Below are 17,881 nucleotides of genomic sequence, written 5' to 3' on the forward strand. Positions count from 1 at the left end.
TCAAGGCTGTTGCTAATGTCAGGCGTAATCTTGCGCTCCTTGCCACGAGGAACTTCGTGGGCTTTTTCTAATGTTACTGTCAGACAAGTGAGATAAGTCATAACAAATTTTCACAAATCTACTATTTTTGACAAAATTTTGCGACTAAAATTTGTTGTGTGTGCGATTTTGTGAAACGTTTGCTGCTATGTCATTTCTTTATGCTACTTTTTGCGACTTTAAAAATTTTAATAGATCGTAAAACGCTTATGTGTAAAAATAATGTATCTGCTGTTCTAAGTTTATAATAATAAATAAAAGATATTTAGGCTTAAAAAATATGTTGACACCTAGTAATTCTAAAATCAAAGAGCAGGTGCAAACAGTTATCAACGTCAGTGGCTGCAGGTTTTATGTGCTTAATTGATTTATTTGTTTAATTTTCAAGCAATGCAACGATAAGTAAGTTATTTTCAAGAGTCACATCGACCAAAACCAATGGGTAATCAAGAGTTGTTTGCCTTTTGTGTAAAGGGCAATTTAAAAATTCGTGTTTGAACTTATGGAGCTAAATGTATATTGTATTGATAGATAGGAGAATTCTGTAAAGCAATAGAGATGAAAGGAAAATTCAAAAATGTATATAACTCAAACGGGGAAAGAAGTGAAATTCATTTTCCTAGTTATAATGTTGTTCAGAACTAAGTAATCGAGGTGACTTAAAAGTCAATTTGCTAAATAGCAACACAAATAAATTTAACAGTGAAAGAACGGGGATTTTATTAGTAATCATATTTAGTTAAAGGTCAACCAAGCAGAAAGGAAAATTCCTGAAAAGCATTAATAGTTAAAATAAAGCAAAAAATAATGAATTAGGAAAATGAACTGCTAACTCAAATATCTCCAAGGTTTTTTATTACAATGATTTACTGGAAGATCAGCTAAGAGATCAATATTGCCAATTTTCATCTTCTTGAGCAGTGGTTCTTAACCGGGGGGCGGGAATGTATTTTTGGAGGTGCGGGAAAAGCCTCTATTAACGATAAAAATTATTAAATTTCTTATAATAAAATATTTGAAATCTGCAATAGTGTCCCCAATATTGAAGCTCATAAAAATTGGTAGCACCTAGCTCACTTATCGGCAAGACACAGGAAAGAGCCGATGCCGATGGGCGTATACACTACGCTACGAAAAGGCATGAAACGCTAGACACGAACGCGAACAGGCAGCTAGGTGACGGAGAAAAGAAAAAAACTTTGTGGGAATACAAGCGGAGAACTTTAATCCCAGCTTGCGCATGCGCTGAGTTCAATATGTTCTACTCCAATGGAATCTACGGATTCACAGATTTGTATCTGCATCTACTGCGCTTGTTTTAGGTTGAGTCAACTATTGTGTCTGCGACATGTGTATTGTGTATTCTGACTTGTCCAGAAACCTCTTGAGACTAACACATTCCTAATTGCCAGTTCAAGCCGAATAGGATTCAGTGATATTACAAACGTAAGAACATTATATATATTATATTACATTATTTCTAAATAATTAAATCGATTACAGTGAACCCCACTATGTCAAAAAACGACAATGGAACGATAAGTATGACGGTTATGGATTTATCTGCACAACCGAAAAAGATGGCACGCAACGATCGCAATGCATCTTGTGTTCCAAGATATTTTCAAACAGCAATCTCAAACCATCAAAGTTATTAGAGCATTTCAACAATCTGCATGGTGGCGAAAAAGAGCACAACATGAACAGCTTTGAAGTCAAACAAGGCTCGGTTTGATACCAGTGGAACTATCCTAAAATTGTGCGGACCAGCAATTCATAAACCTTTATTAGAAGCGTCATATCAAGTGGCATATTTATGTGCAAAAAAACAAAAAAAAACCTCACACGATCGCTGAAAAGTTGATTAAACCTTCTGCTTTAATTATTGCTAAAACAGTTTTAGATTCGGAAGCACATAAAAAAATCCAACAGATCCCATTATCGAAAGATATTATACGATCGCGAATATAAGATCTCAGTGAAGATATTTTAATGCAAATAATTGAAGACATAAAAATCAGTCCACTAAAAATAAGCATGCAAATGGATGAGTCAACTGATGTTGATAATTGCAGCCAACTTTTGGTATTTGTCAGGTATGTATTTTTAGTTTTTTTTTTTTTTTTTTTTTTTTTTTTTTTTGGTATTTGTCAGGTATGTGAAGGAAAAAGAGGTGATGGAAGAATTTCTATTTTGTGAGCACTGGAGGTGAATACGAGAGAAATTGATGTTTTCAATCGCATCAAAGATTTTTTTACTAAATATCAATTACCAATGAATGTGATTGGCTCAATATGCACTGATGAAGCCCCAGCAATGTTAGGTAAAAATTCAGGATTTTTTTCACACATGAAAAGAGAATTACAGGAAGTTATAATAACGCATTGCATGTTGCATCGTCATGCACTTGCGTCGAAAGCATTTTTCGTGCATTTTGCGAAGAAATCGGTGCTGATCATATCGTGTTCCTATATCACACTGAAATACGATGGTTATCTAAGGGTCGCATGCTTAACAGAGTTTTTGAATTGCGTGAGGACATTATCCATTTACTGATTAGTCAAAACTGTTATTTAGTAAAAGATTTTGAGAGTAATAATGCAATGCTGAGGCTGGCCTACTTAGCAGACATATTTAGCCATTTAAATGAATTGAATCTATCAATGCAAGGATTTGGTATAAATATAATAATATCTAGTGAAATTATCTTCATTTATCGCAAAATTAGAAATTTGTATACGTCGAGTAGAAAAGGGGAATTTTGCAAACTTTCCTTTGCTTGATTCTGTTATTGCGAAAAATGAAAAGAATACAATTGTACCCAACATTGTAATACATGTGAGACGATTGAGCGAATCATTCAATGGATATTTTTCTACAGGAAATATTACCAAAACTGAGATGGATACTGGATCCATTTCTATTTGACTTAAATTTGATAGATGATAGTGATCTGAAAAAAGATCAACTTATTGAAATGCGAGCAAGTAGACATGTTCAAATGGAATTCGAGCAATTAGAATTGCAACAATTCTGGTGTTCACAGTTACAACGTTATCCAGAGTTGGCGAACGGAGCACTGCAGTTACTCTTACCCTTTGCTACCACCTACTTGTACGAAATGGGATTTTCATCGCTTTTGCATATAAAAACTAAAGCGAGACATCGCTTTTGCATATAAAAACTAAAGCGAGTATGTCTTTCAAAAAAGGAACCTCGCTTCGCCAGCATAATAATGAACAAACAACAACAGACTAGTCATTAATAAAAATAATATTTTTTTGTAGTTATATAAAATGTACAATGTTTTTCAATAAACAATAAGTTTCGCAAAAAAATGTATTTTTCTAGACTAAAAAAATTAAAACACATTTTTCAATGGGGATGCGGAGATATATTTTCAGATTCAATGGGATGCGACTCGCTAGAAAGGTTAAGAAACACTGTTCTTGAGCATAATGTTTTTGGCACTATCGGACTTTCTGCAGTGAATAACTGCGTGTTCTGTACTGTCAATTAAACAACATGAGGCACAAAATGGCGAATTCGCTCTACGATACCTGTACAACAGTTGGTTCGTGTCCAACATTTGCAATCTTATTTTACTGATTACTACTTCCATTTTCCTATCGATGTTTAATCCTTTACTCCACTCACAATGAACATTACAGTAGCTGAATCTGCGGCCGATGTGAAAAGTCCGCCAGCAGTCAACTTGCTCTTCCTTAATAGTATTCTCGATGAAACTACACGCATCCTCTGCTGAAAAATCCCCCGAGTTAATCATATTGTTTCTTTTCGCAACTTTGTCCGCTTTTTCATTGAACCCTATATCCTTATGGCCAGGAACCCAGATGACAGTGAGGTGATGGAAAGCCTTAATCCGCTCGAAGAGCTTAAGGATGAGAGACTTGGATCTCCTATGAACACAGCTCAACGCGTTAACTGGTGACTTGCTATCTGTAAGAATAGCAACCTTTTCGTTAGGATTGTTTCTCAAGAAGCTTACAAAGGGCCCAAGCCTCAGCTGAAAAGATGGAGCTTTTGTTGTCTAGGCACTGGCTGACAATCACCGCGGTTCGATCTACAGCCGCAATACCAACTCCTGTATCAGACTTGGAAGCGCCTGTAGCGTAGATCTTGATTTACTTAATCATTTATAATGCAACGCGAAAATTGCTGTATCTCCACATCTGAGAAATTTTTGTTCTGGAACTCATACTCATTTATTTTGAAACAACACTTTACTTCTTCAGAAAAATCTTGCTCATCGTTAAAAGTAATACACTTGCTGAAATCTAGATCGAGATTGCTTAGCTTGTCTTTAACACACTGGCTAATGGGCTTACGTATTTTGCTCCACTTGTACTTGCATCTTTGCAAACAATTTTTCAGACTATCCGCAATGGGAGAGGCTGCTGAAAGAGCAATATTCTTTATTAGGAACTTAATTGCGGTGATGCATTTTCTCGTATCTAAGGTGAAAACCCCTGCTTCAACATATAACAACGGGAGAGGGGTGCTGATAGGCGCCCCAATAGTCAGCTTGATTTTAAAAAATTACAAGGCGTGATTATAAACAATTTCAAGCCTTTTCTTATTTTGTTGAGGTAGACATGAGGAGACAGCTGCCATATTCTATTCTTCCTCTTATTGTAGCATTTGCAATATTAACGAGATCCACTTTTCTGGCACCCCACCTGAGACTTGCGATGAATTTAAATGCATTCAGCATTCTTTCCAGTTTCGGTACTATTTTATTTACATGGACGTTCCAACTCAGTTTATTTTCAAACCACATTCCCAAAATTTTAACGTGATCAACCGTAGAGATGCTAACACCATCAAGCTTCAATAGATTCTCTTCACTACTCTTTTGTCCCACTGAAAATAATCGATTTACTTTTCTCTGCGGAAATGCATAAGTTCCACTATTTAGCCCATCTATGCACTTTAAACAGCGCACGCTGCAAATTACTGAGTACCCTGTGGAGCGAGACATCTGCACTGTAGAGGAATATGTCATCCGCATACACGTAGCTGTCGACATCAGCCGGGAAAATTTCATAGCTATCATGCATGAAGATTGTGAAGAAAATAGGAGGCAAAATGCAGCCCTGAGAGACATCGCTGGTAAACTCATAGCTTCTTGAAAGGACCCCTCTCCACTTTACTCTGATTGTTCTCTGGTTCAAGATATTAGCAATCCACAGAATACTATTCCATTTAACACCAAATTGCATGATTTTATAGAGCAGGCCATCATGCCAAACTGAATCAAATGCAGCTTTGAGATCAAGGGCCACCAGCTGAACAATTTTCCTTTGCTTCCTGTGGTGCAGATGCTACTGAACAATTTATTAAGCAGGACCAGGCAACTTCTATTAGGAATAAAGCCGTTATGCATATTTGAGAGCCTTTTACTTTGATGGATCTTCGGATGTAATCAATTGAGAATCATCCTTTCCATCACTTTGGCAAGAATTTGCGTTAAATTGGTCTGTAACTGGAAAGCGACGCACTGTCGCCCCCAAGTTTCAAAAAGGAATAACAATAGCTTCTTTCCAATTCTCAGGGATCAGACTCGAATTCCATGAATTGTTGCAGGCCTCAAGAAGCGCTTGCTTGCAATCATCAGCTAAAATTGTAATAGCATATCTTGTGAGGTCATCTTGTCCCGGAGCAGAGTTTCTGAGACTCCTGATAGCTTTATCGAGTTCTGAACCTGAGAAGGTGTTATTAATACGGCTACTCTCTTCGTCACTAAAATCCAGGGGAATGAATTTTTGAATAGTGAATCTTGAATAGCTCATCTTTCAAGCGGCAAACACTACTTACTTAGCAAACACTACGCTCTGCTCTTCAGCTGAACAGGTGTGGCCGTTCTGGTACTTTAAGATATTGTTCGAGAACTGGATCTGACTTTTTTTATTTGGGATATTTTTAACTATCTTAAATAAATTGCCATCCTTTCTGGTATGACTACAAATTTTTTCTCAATACAGCCTTCTCTTGATTTTAATGACCCTCTTAAGGTAAGCGTTCCATTTCTTGTAAGAGATCCAGTAACCTCTTGAAAGATGAGCTTTAGCGAGTTTAAGGCATTTCCTTTTCTGGCCAAGAATGAAGTTACATTCTATGTCCCACCACGGGCTGTTTTTGCGTTTCGCAATTTTTTTTAGGTTCTCTTCTTTCGTAGCGCTCAACATGCGGTTGATATTTTCCAGGTTCCTTTCTTCTGGGTGCAAAGTCCTGATTCCGTTACTGCTTTCTGTAGCGAACTTCTTCCAGTCACAGTGAGCAATTATTCTCTGATTGCCAGCAGCTGAGGCGTTGTTATCATTTGTGAACCTAATTTTTACAGGGTAGTGGTCATTGCTAAAGGGATCAGGAGAGACTTCCCATTGCTATTGACGATAAAGCTCAGTTGAGCACAAAGCGATGTTAATGCAGGATTCGATTCCGCCGGGACTTACATGGGTGGGATTCCCAGTGTTTAAAATGCAAAGGTTGTCGTTGTTACACCACTCCAAAAGTACTCTAACCCCTACTGACAGCTTGCTTGCTATATCATAACTGCTATCTTGTACAAATAAGCTTGTCCATTGTTTCTTGATGGCAATCATTAGCCCCCCCCCCTTCTTGGTAAGAGCTTAATCTATCTTTGCGAAAAATAACTTTATCAGGTAAGCAAAAATCGTCTAAGTTAGAAAGCCAGGTCTCCTGGATAATTAAAACATCACAGAAAAATTCTTTCTTGCTAATGATAAAGTTTCTTTTGTTAGAGATGCTTCTTGCATTCCATGAACAAAACGTAGGCCCCATCGAACTAGATGAGAAAAGGAAGCAAAGAGAGAGAAGCAAAGAAAAAAACCCACTCATTTTTTAATAAAATCACAGTTTCTAACCTTGGCCAGACTTTTTGGTTTTGGCAAATCATGCTTGCTTTGAATACAGGCTTCCCTTGTTACAGATTCTGATTTAGAATGGGGCTTCTTGCCCTTGCTTCTTACTAGTTCTATTTCCGTAATATGCTCATCCAAGTCCGGATCACTATCGGGTTCAAGAGCTCTTTTCCCAATATGCTTATCCCTAGTGCATTCTGACATCTCACTCAACTTTGTAGCGAGCTTCTCTTGTAACTTGTTAAACATGCTTTCGTACTTTTGATCCAACCCTTCTTTAACTCCTTATTTTGGTTTTGTGCAGCGGCTATCTTGAAATTGTGCCTTCCTGGCGCCGATCTTGGCGTCAAAAAAGAATCGCCAAAAAACAAGGGGCACACAATTGTAAAATTTTACCTAATAATAATTAATTAAAAGAGAAAAACTGGATATTTAAATAATGGATAATTAGTGATATAGTTTTAAAATTTTCGTCATAACTAATCTTAAGATACGTGTTACAGTCCGTAACTTAAGGGACTAATAGACATTAAATTTGTGATGATGTCGGAGGTCATGTGACCACGCGAAACTATGACTCATGAAAACCACGTGATCTTTGATGTCATGTGATATTTTTTGCGACTTTTCGATTCTTCGCTTGCTACTTTTTGAAAAATTTCTGCCAACACTGCCAGAGAGCACCAGAACCCTAAATAAGACAGCTGCGAAGCTTCTTTTCCAAAACTGAACCACAACTTTAGCAGAAACTCATTTTGATTTTGAAAATTTTATGTTAATAATAAGTAAGCCTTGAAAATTTATTTTAGCTTCTGAATGCATGCCTTTCTTTCCTGGCGAAACAATCCTTAAACGGAGTTTGAGATTTTAAAAGAAAGGTTAGCTCCCATGCATATGCTAAAGACTTATTTTTCAGGAAATGCAGTGTATTTATGAGAAGTGAAATCTTTAGAAAGTGTAAATCTTTCGTTCCCTAAGTATTAGAAGTGATCACGTTGGTTGTGTACGTCGAACGCTAGTGACTTCGCGCAGAAAAGATCACTTGCAGACTCTTTGGAACAGTTAAACAAAATACAAGGATCGAAAATTGTCTCTTATACAGAACCTTACATTTGTTCTCAGCTTACAGATCAATCCTCGATTTCTGGGGAAATTTCTTTCTCTGTAACAGTCTTACTTGACAGCTAGAATTATATCGCTAGGCAGTCGTTGTCAAAATATGTTGGCTTTTATCTTCTTGTTTTTTATACTTATACATTCTCTGTTAATAGTTACTCCACACTCTTTCTAGCATTCCCTCTATTCTCATAAGTAGTGCTTAAACCATTTTGCCTTTTACATTGGTGTGTTGGAAAAAAAAAAAATGATCTTTGTTTCCACCTGTGACTTAATTTCTAAAATTAGAAGTGTTGAAGCCCTACGGCAAGCTGTCCGAAAAAATAAATAAAATCGATAATTAAAATTGAATAACATGTAAATGATAATAGAAAAAATATGATGTGGACACTGCATGACTTCCTTGGGCGACCTTATTATACACACTTTTTGCTGCACTTGATATAAACATAGTTCCTCGAACTAAACGATCTCTAGGCAGGTTGAAAATTATATCAAAAATTGCAAATTCTTAAATTAAATATCCTGGTCAATTTTGTCATGTGTGAGTCAAACTTCTTGTGTTTTTATTTTTTGATAACGAATATAAAATTTCCCAAATGTAAGTGCAAGAACCGGGAGACCGCATAAGAAGTTAAATTTCGTTATTTTTCGAAAATTAAATGGTTTTTTAATTTGACATTAGCAAAACATGAGTATTTTCGTCATATAAAACACTTCTATAACTGGAAGCATATGACTACAACCAACGAGTCCGTAAACAAAAGCCGCTTAAGGGGGTGGGTATATACAAGTTGTGACACAAAAAAAACGAGACTGGTCCAATAAATCATTGTACTTACAGAATCAATTCTCCGTGACATTATCACTTTCAAAATAGTTCCCTTCAGCATTCACATACTTCTGCATTCGATGCTGTCATTGCTGGTAACAGTTCTGAAACGAGGTTTTTGGAAGGCCCTTTTGTCCGAACCTCTTCAGCTGAGGTGAAATGGGTTCCATTTAAGTAAGATTTAACTTTAGGAAATAAAAAAAAGTCGCGTGGAGCCAAATCAGATGAATAAGGAGGATGCTCCATCACAGTAATGTTTTCACAGGTGAGAAACTGCTTGACAGATAGGGTCGCGTGAATGGGTGCAACAGCCTTCCATCACTCTACAGCTGTGGCCTCTTTTTCCTAATTTTTTCATGAAGTCCTTTTAGTACTTCAATGTAGAAGTGTTGATTAACAGTCTAATCACTGGGAACCCATTCAATCATGATGAAGGTGCTGGGCACCCAACAAGTTCATCATCTTCCACACAGTCCCTTCCCCCTGAAAACCACTTATATGCCATTCAAACACACATGCATGACACAAAGTTTCATCTCCATAAGCTTCGGTTAACATTTGAAATGTTTCCTCCGTGGCTGATTTCTTGAGTTTCACAAGAAATTTGATGTTGATTCGCTGCTCGGTTTTTTTTCGTTAGACAGTTTTCTGGCAGAATGCAGTTGCACGTGTTCACTCAATAACGCAGTACTCCCCACTGGCGTGGTCGGTTAAGTCGAAATTGGCCGCATGGATAGAAGAGGTATGTGGCAAGACGTCACCAAAACAGTTGTTGCCAACTCCACTCTGTTTTCAAGCTACACACTTTGTCTCGTTTTTTTTTTTTTTTTTTTTTTTAATCACACTTCGTATACTATATACCGTTATTCGTGATGGCATGAAACGACGGTCTACTGATACTATAGACCGTATATTACAGCGTATAACACGCAACTATAATTTCAAACTATATTTATTAATTTTTAAGCATATTCGCCATATAATGCACACCCTTTTCTTTACGAAGAAACCTGAAAGATAAATGTGTGATGCTTTTATCTTTTGAAGTCATTCAGTCGAAGATTTTTCCCAGGTGTTCGATCAGTGGTAGCGAACTGACAAGCGATAAGGGGCACAATACATGTGCGGAGGGAGTAAATAATTCTACAAAGAGAGAGAGTTGTATTCAACGCAGCTGTGCAGAAGAATGTTATTCTACAGTTTCCAGAAAAGGAGGACAGAATTTGAGGTAAGAATGCCTTCCGACCCGAATGAATTCACGGAATTAGGGGTCAGATGTTTTCTCTTACAATAATCATTTGAAGCCGTGACTTTAAAGTGAGCATCGAAGGCTTTAGTTGAAATACAGTTGATCAAGGGTCCCTTTTAGTAGTAAATACTATACTTTAGGCTCCTGGCAAACGAAAAAACACAGTGCTGGTTTCAAATGCAAAGTCATTCAGTTTGCGACAGGAAATGGAAATCGAGCTGCAGCAAGGATATTTGGTATTAGTAACAGATAGAACGAATGATGATTATTTACTGCTGGATCAGAGTAACGATGATGGTGAAGATGAAACAGAAACGGATTATATATAACGGAAGATGAACATGACGAACTTTTCATGTTATCATGTTAAATGAAAATTTTTGAGTTCAAAAGGTTTGGCATTTCTTTTAAATAAACAGCATAAGTACACGTAAAAATCTAATTTTTGTATGCTGATTTTTTTTCCTTATTTTTAATCTATCATTTCTGTATCCGACGTATAAGGCGCATCCGTAAACTTCGATCATATTTTTGGTATAAAATGTGCCCATTATACGCTGGAATATATGGTATATATACAGGGTGTATCAGCACAGCGGGGACAAACTTTCAGGAGAGATAGAGTACACATAGACGATTGGAAATCACATAGCAATGCGTGGTCGGAAACGCTATGGGGCGGTTTTTTAAAAGAAAATCTGTCAAGTCCAAGGACAGTTGCAAAATCATTAAAATGTTCAGTGTCAACTGTAAATAAAATGATTAATGCTGATTTGTATTTTAAAAAGGCGAAAAAACTAATTTGCATCATCTTTCTCCACGACATATCGTCGAACGCTGCAAAATTCTTTATAAGAAACATTTATCCAAACAAAAATAAAAAGTGCTCTTGTTGTGACTTATGTCACTTGTCTGACATCAACATCAAAACAAGCCCACGAAATTCATCATGGCAAGAAGTGCAAGATAGCGCCTGCCGTTGGCAAGAACCTTGAGCACCATATAGGTTACAGTACGACTTTGCTTAGTTTCTCCCCCAATCTTGATGGGTCCCTTAAACCCCAGTCGCCCTTTAAAAGGGGGAGTGTATAAGGTATTTCTCCCGCCTTCTTAGTGTAGTGGTCAGCACCCTCGATGCGTATTCGAGAGGTCCGTGGTTCGAGTCCCGACAAAGGCATTGCTCATTTTTCATCTCTCCTCCTTTCGGAAAATATCTCTCTGCAGTGGTGCCCAAAGTAAAAAAGATGGTCGATGATGATTCTCCACCACCAGGATTTGGCGATTGGGTCTCCTAATCCCCAGTCGCCCTTTAAGAGGGGGAGTATATAAGGTATTTCTCCCGCCTTCGTGATGTAGCGGTCAGCACGCTCGACGCATATACGAGAGATCCGTGGTTCGAGTCCCGGGAAGGGCATTGCTCGTTTTTCATCTCTCCTGCTTTCTTGGAAATACTCTAATGTCTCTACAATATTATCCAACTAACAAAACTCAGAGGTACGGAAGGAGTCAAGATGCCGCTGTTCGTGGTTATTCTGCCCAGAAACGACAAGTGCCAAGACCATATTGAACACTGAGTTTCTCACATTACTCAGAATTTGTGTTGAGCCTTACTGTGGCAGACGAGGCCCTACGCAATGTTATTGCTTTCAGGGCTTTTATCCTGCACAAAGCCCATGAAAACTACCACCGAGATGAATAAAAAATGTTGTTCAGACCTTGATTTCCAAGTCCACCAACGCCCTAGCGGTAAAGTCGTTGAACGTTGCTAGTTCTAACTTCTAGTTCTAACGTAATTAGTTCTACGAAAACTTTCTCCATGTGTAACGTGTATTCGAGCCGGTTTCCCTTAAAAATGCTCCATGAAGGTATCTCTCCTCTTAGGCAGATAGCCCTAGTGTGCTTTGCCATAGCAGGGCCGGATCTTTGATTTTTCTGATGTGGGGCAAAAGCTAAAACTGCCACCCTCACCCATCATATTTTAATTTTCTCTAATAAGTTTTAATTTGTTTAATAAATACAGAAATAAATAGGGTTTGAGGTAAAAACCTAAGCTCCATTTTATACTAAATTCTTTACTTTGTTATAAAGGGAAAATACGTACATAATTAGATAATCGTCCCCTTCTATGAGAATCGCCTTTCTGGTGAGCTTACTTTTGGATTCAATCCTAATCCTAACTCTAATCCTGAAATGCTTCTAACCCTCCGGTCCTCGCCATCATTCGTTTTTCCACTTTAGGGAGAACGGGCATCTCCTATGCTTCTCACTATTCTGTATTATTGCATACTGGTTAAATTAGATTAGATTATATGAATATGGCAAAGACAGAAGGGCTATCTGATTAGAGGAGAGGTGCTTTCGTGGAGGAACTTTTTAAAGGAAACTGGCTCGTATTCACGTTATACATGAGGAAATCCACGAAAACAAACCATGCAGCCAGTCTGTTTACCTGGGTTTGAACCCTGGCAAGGTCAAACTACCAGTATTCAGAGGTCATAATCACTCGGCCCCTGCTGAGGACATTTGTCTGATTATTTACTATGTGTTTCGCCATTAGGCACTGCATGGAAAAGGAGGAATGCCCCGTGGAAAAACATTTGTAAGGGAAGCTAGCTCGTATCTGTGTTACGCACGGGAAAAATCACGGAAATGCTCATACAGCCAGCACATTCACATATACTTGACCCTCGAACCGAACTACTAGTGCTCAACGGCTTTTATTGCTCAGCCACTAATGGGGCCACTGCATACAAAATATGGGTTATTGCCGAAAGGAAATATTCTGAAAAGATCATACAGAATACGGGCTATTACTGAGAGTATTCGTGCTTCCTGTCTTGTTTTTCATACTTCCTATTTCAAAAGTAATTTTAAATTCTTACCTGCCTTAACGCGGATTAAAATATCACGGAATTAATAACAAAAATTAAAATTTTACTCTGTAAGCCTTTTGCATGGAATCGTCACAATTTGATCAGCGGTTTGATTTTCGGTTTGCCAGAATCGCAAGACTTGATAAACGCCCCTGGCTCATCACCGATGATCATAGATATTTTTTAATATGTTTTAATTTACTGTAACTTCGATCTATACAGGTTGAAGTGTTCGTGATTCTCCTCAAATAGTTCATCAGATTACTTTTTGTGCTTTGGAATTCTTTCTTTGTCAGAATAAACTCAAATGCAATTTTTTTGGCTACTGTTTTAGACTCTTGTATTCAATATTCCATAGGAATTTTCTCTCATTCTTTTTTTTTTTTTTTTTTTTAAATTCCTCAGTTTATTCGTTTACTATATGGAACGTGGAAGAGGAATCCTTTTGAATTTTTATATTTACTCGATTGAATTCTGGAAAAATATTAGTTCAAATTTTCAGGTTGATAGTAAATTCAAAATTTTTCACAGCACGTACCAGATGTTCTACCTCGTGCTTTGATTTCGCATCAACAGAAATATCTTTATTTTAAATATTTCATATCTCTGGTAAATTTATTAGAAGGACTTTTATAGCCACATATTTTGCCGACCATCTCGTCTTGCTGTCTCCTTTTAAGTTGTATTTTGTCCATTTTTTCATAATATATCATGGAGTAGTGCATCCGACAAAAAAAAAAAAAAAAAAAAAAAAAAAAAAGAGTATTTTTCTGATTAATTCCAAACAGATTAACTACTTCCGGGCGCGAAGAAACAAAATGCACACAGACAAGATACGAGGAGTCAGCCAAACATGGCACAAATTCCTCCAGCTTATTCATTTTTGTAATCCTAGCTTGTACTGTTTTAGAAATGCCAGCCATATTAGACCAGTTGTCGTAAGACTGACATCAACATTGTCCAATATCTAAACCATCAAGTGTGAATTAAGACACTAATTTTCTACAAATGCGTTCGGAAATACATTCTCCTATCTTTCCACGAACTTCTATGAAATCAATTAAATTTTTCTTTATCTCACACGCATCACCACACGTATTGAATCACGTATTGAATTTTTACTTATTGAATCACCTGGTTCATTTTTTTCTGTGTGAGGCACATATGGAATGCAATCGAGCATTATTGTGTAGTATTTGACTTCTTAAATATCGTTGAAAATAGTAGTCCTAGTCCTTCAGACTCTTTTGCCTTTAAGTTAATAACTTCATTTTGAATCATCTTTGACAAATATGATTCCTTTCCCTTTGTTCGGTGCTTTGACTGGTACTTAAGAGTTGAATTATGTTTGGCGAGCGGAGAGATTAAATTAGAAAATTTCCTTCGCTAGGTCGAGGACACTTTGTGAACAGGCTACTTGGGATTTCATCAGATCCAAGAAGAGAACGAGAGTGTTGTGATCGATGCCTTGGCACGATTTCATTTGTTGTACTCGAATTTTTCACGTAATCATGCACCTCTGTGGATTCCAGACGCTTTGTGCTCAGTTAATCTTGCTAAAACATTTTTCCAATTAATGAAGCCTGTAGTATGGTGTAGCGGCAACACCATATTTCTGATAAATCTTGCAGGGTGTACAAAAAATTGCACTCTTGTTTTTAGACTATGTAAGCTAAGAACTTCTAAGCTTTTCATTATATACTAATGTTCTGTATCACATGTCAAATGTCTGCCATCACGTTCAATAGGACTGAGGTTTACGATTTCTGGGTGTTTACCGGCTAATAATACTGATTGACTGCTTAAGAAAGATTGTTGGTGATCGTTCATTTTTTTCTACGACCAGCCAATTGCATGGGTCTAACATATAAAAATTTTTTAGATTTTCATCCTTCTGCTGCCCGTCCCGATATAAATGAAGAGATCTTTATATCATGGTTTCATGTCCTCCAGCTATTCGTGTGATGTCGATGAAGAAGGTTGTTCTCTCAAATGCTGATTTGTAGGTTGTTTGGGGATGATATATGCAGTCATGTTTAATCGTGCAAATTGCAAGAAATATTAATAGCCTCTAAAATCTCAACACAATCGGCATTGCGGCAGGGTCTTACGGTTTATTTCTTCTGTGAAGTTATTTTTTCATCTTAGCTGAAATTTGTTTTCTCCGTTTGGCCTAATCTTTGGCTCGCTTTCTATACTCCGCTTTTCTTCCCCTCGGCGCGCAGATAGTTTGTTTTAATCTAAATCAAATTCACTATGAATTGTCTTAATAAGAATAACTAAGAATTGACGTAATTACACTGAACAGTCCTAAATAAATGGTCGCATCTCGCTAAATATAGTGCGAGCTACTGAAAGCAAACATATCTAAAAAAAGAAAAAAAAAAAAAAAAAAGTACAGAAGAGATCTGGAAACTATAAAAAAAAACCATAAAAATAATAAATCGGGCTTTAAAATCCAAAATACGCTCCACTGTTCCGATTCAAAACAAAGGTGAGCCTAAGTTGCCAACTGGCTGCAAAAAAAATCTAAATGTCTTGCTTCATCTTGACGGTGTCTTGTATATACTCCACGAATATTAATTTGAATTATTTCCTTTGTCCAGGATGGCCCAAGGTTAATTTTTTGAGGTTAGCTCTTAGAAAATAGTTACAATGCTTCTCCAATTCCCAGCAGATGTTGCTATGAAAACCAGGCAACTTCTTCTACTATACTATATTTCTCATTTGAATACATTCCGCCCAGACAGGAAAACGATAGAGGGATTCCAGACGTTACTGATAGGGTCAGTCTGATTCTATCAGTGACGCCCGAGTCTCTCTATTGGCCTCTTTCTGATCTTATATTTATAGTTGTAATCGACTGTACACAACTTTATTTTAACTCATGTTCCTTTAAAAGGGTTCTTAGTATTTAATTACAAATCTTCTTAAAAGAGGTTTTTAAACTTGGCCTTAAAACTACTAACATGGTACTAAAATTAGAGAGCTGTTTTAGTGAACAACATACCAAATACGATCCAACGTTATATTTGAATTTGCCGCCCGCGGCAAGAACCCCGGCTTGCCCCCCCGCTAGATCCGGGACTGTGCCATAGTCAAATAAAACAACCCAAAGATGAACCGCCAAAATGTGCAAATTGCGGTTTCGATCACGTGGCCAATTACCGTGCATGCAGCGCTTTTCCAAGGCCTAAACGACTGCTGCAAGGAAATAGACTATACTCAGAGAGGGTTATATTATAAAGATCCCAAGTTCAAAGCACCAACAAATCAGCAAAAATCCCCGAGTTGTCACAAAAGCTCTCAAAAGTCAAGGCAGTGATTACTCAATTTACTGCCACAAACACTATTTTAAAAGACTCAATCACTATTATAAAAGATCTCCAATATTGTTGGAATTCTAATCAGGCCTCAAACCCAGCAGCATGAATAGACAAGCTTCCAACTCGTACTCTCTGATCAAAATTGTGTTACGGAAGCCGCAAAATCTTACAACGAAATGCAAAAATTGCAGGACATTGTCAAGAGACAGGACGCGGATATCTGCCTTAAAACAGAAACCCAAACATTTTCTTTAAAAACTTTAAGCTAACAAATTACACAACTCATTCAGGTGCGATAGATAGCGCCATCTAGGAGGCGGAGTGCTCATTTATGTAAAGTGTACTTATAAATCATGTCTTTTATCTACAGATAATAATAATAAGGCACACGAAATTGTGAAAGTAAAGTCAAGCTTCCAATGATGGGGAACATTTATTTTTCCTCTAAATACAACCATCTGGATAATATCGTAAAGTTAAAAGATCTAGACTCACTTCTCCAGAATCAAAGTCCCATAATCATCGGAGATCTCGACGCCAAACTCGTCGACAGGGGTGTTGCCATCGGTCAAACGCAGTGGAGTAGCGAGCATAACTGGCGCCTGGGCAAAATACCTTTTTGGTGCCCCTTCCCCCAAAAAAACAAAGTTATATGATGAAAATCTTGTTTGGAGACCATTTGGTGCCCTTGGCATCATACACCCCCTTGCCATGCCACTCGTCAAACGGAAACGTCAAGTAATTCATAACTACGTGAAGAATTATCCTATTTACATGTTTGTTCCAGAGGTGACAACTTATGTCACCCCAACATCCCTGACTGGCATCACATTTTGGACTTATTCGTTCTTCCACCAGCATTCCTATGTCACTGAAGGTGATTACTGATTTATCATCCACCTACTGCAAGAACTGAAGGATCGGTGCAGAAAGACTCCTTAAAAATGGTGCCATTCAAATGTGGGCAACACTTTGATACTTCTTGATATGCTGGTATCAGCATGAATTTTATCACGCTATTACCAGCACCTCGGTTAGGAAAACCTCACATACTTAACTACGAGTAATTAACCGATATGGCTGTAACATCATAATGAGGAGCAACTTAAAATCTACACTTTATACTGATACAGTTATTCATAACTTCATTTCCAATCTTCAGGGCTTCCGGTCTCAAGGCACGACTTTTGTGAATGAAAACTATATGCATGGATAATTACTTGCGCGTATTACAGAAACGAAAAATGGTGAATAAAAATTGTTAATTTTAAAGATGGTTCATTTTCGAATTTCGCTAGAAATTTCAGGTGCGAAATCTGCATTTTAGGTCCAATTGAAACTCCACACGGACTCGCATACTCAAATCAGGATAAAACTGGTGCCTTTGCAATTTATCTGACAGAACAATTCAAGCAGAATGATACTTCAAGAACTACGGACTCTCCTTCCTCCAAAACTGAGACAGTTAACCACAGGTAGGAAAGTTTTGGATAAAATTAAGCTCCTGGAAGCGATTGCATTACAAACTAACTTCGAAAAGC

This window comes from Stegodyphus dumicola, chromosome 12 (assembly GCF_044657685.1).
Source record: "Stegodyphus dumicola isolate Sdum_Otavi_A_Nest chromosome 12, ASM4465768v1".
Classification (NCBI taxonomy): domain Eukaryota; kingdom Metazoa; phylum Arthropoda; class Arachnida; order Araneae; family Eresidae; genus Stegodyphus; species Stegodyphus dumicola.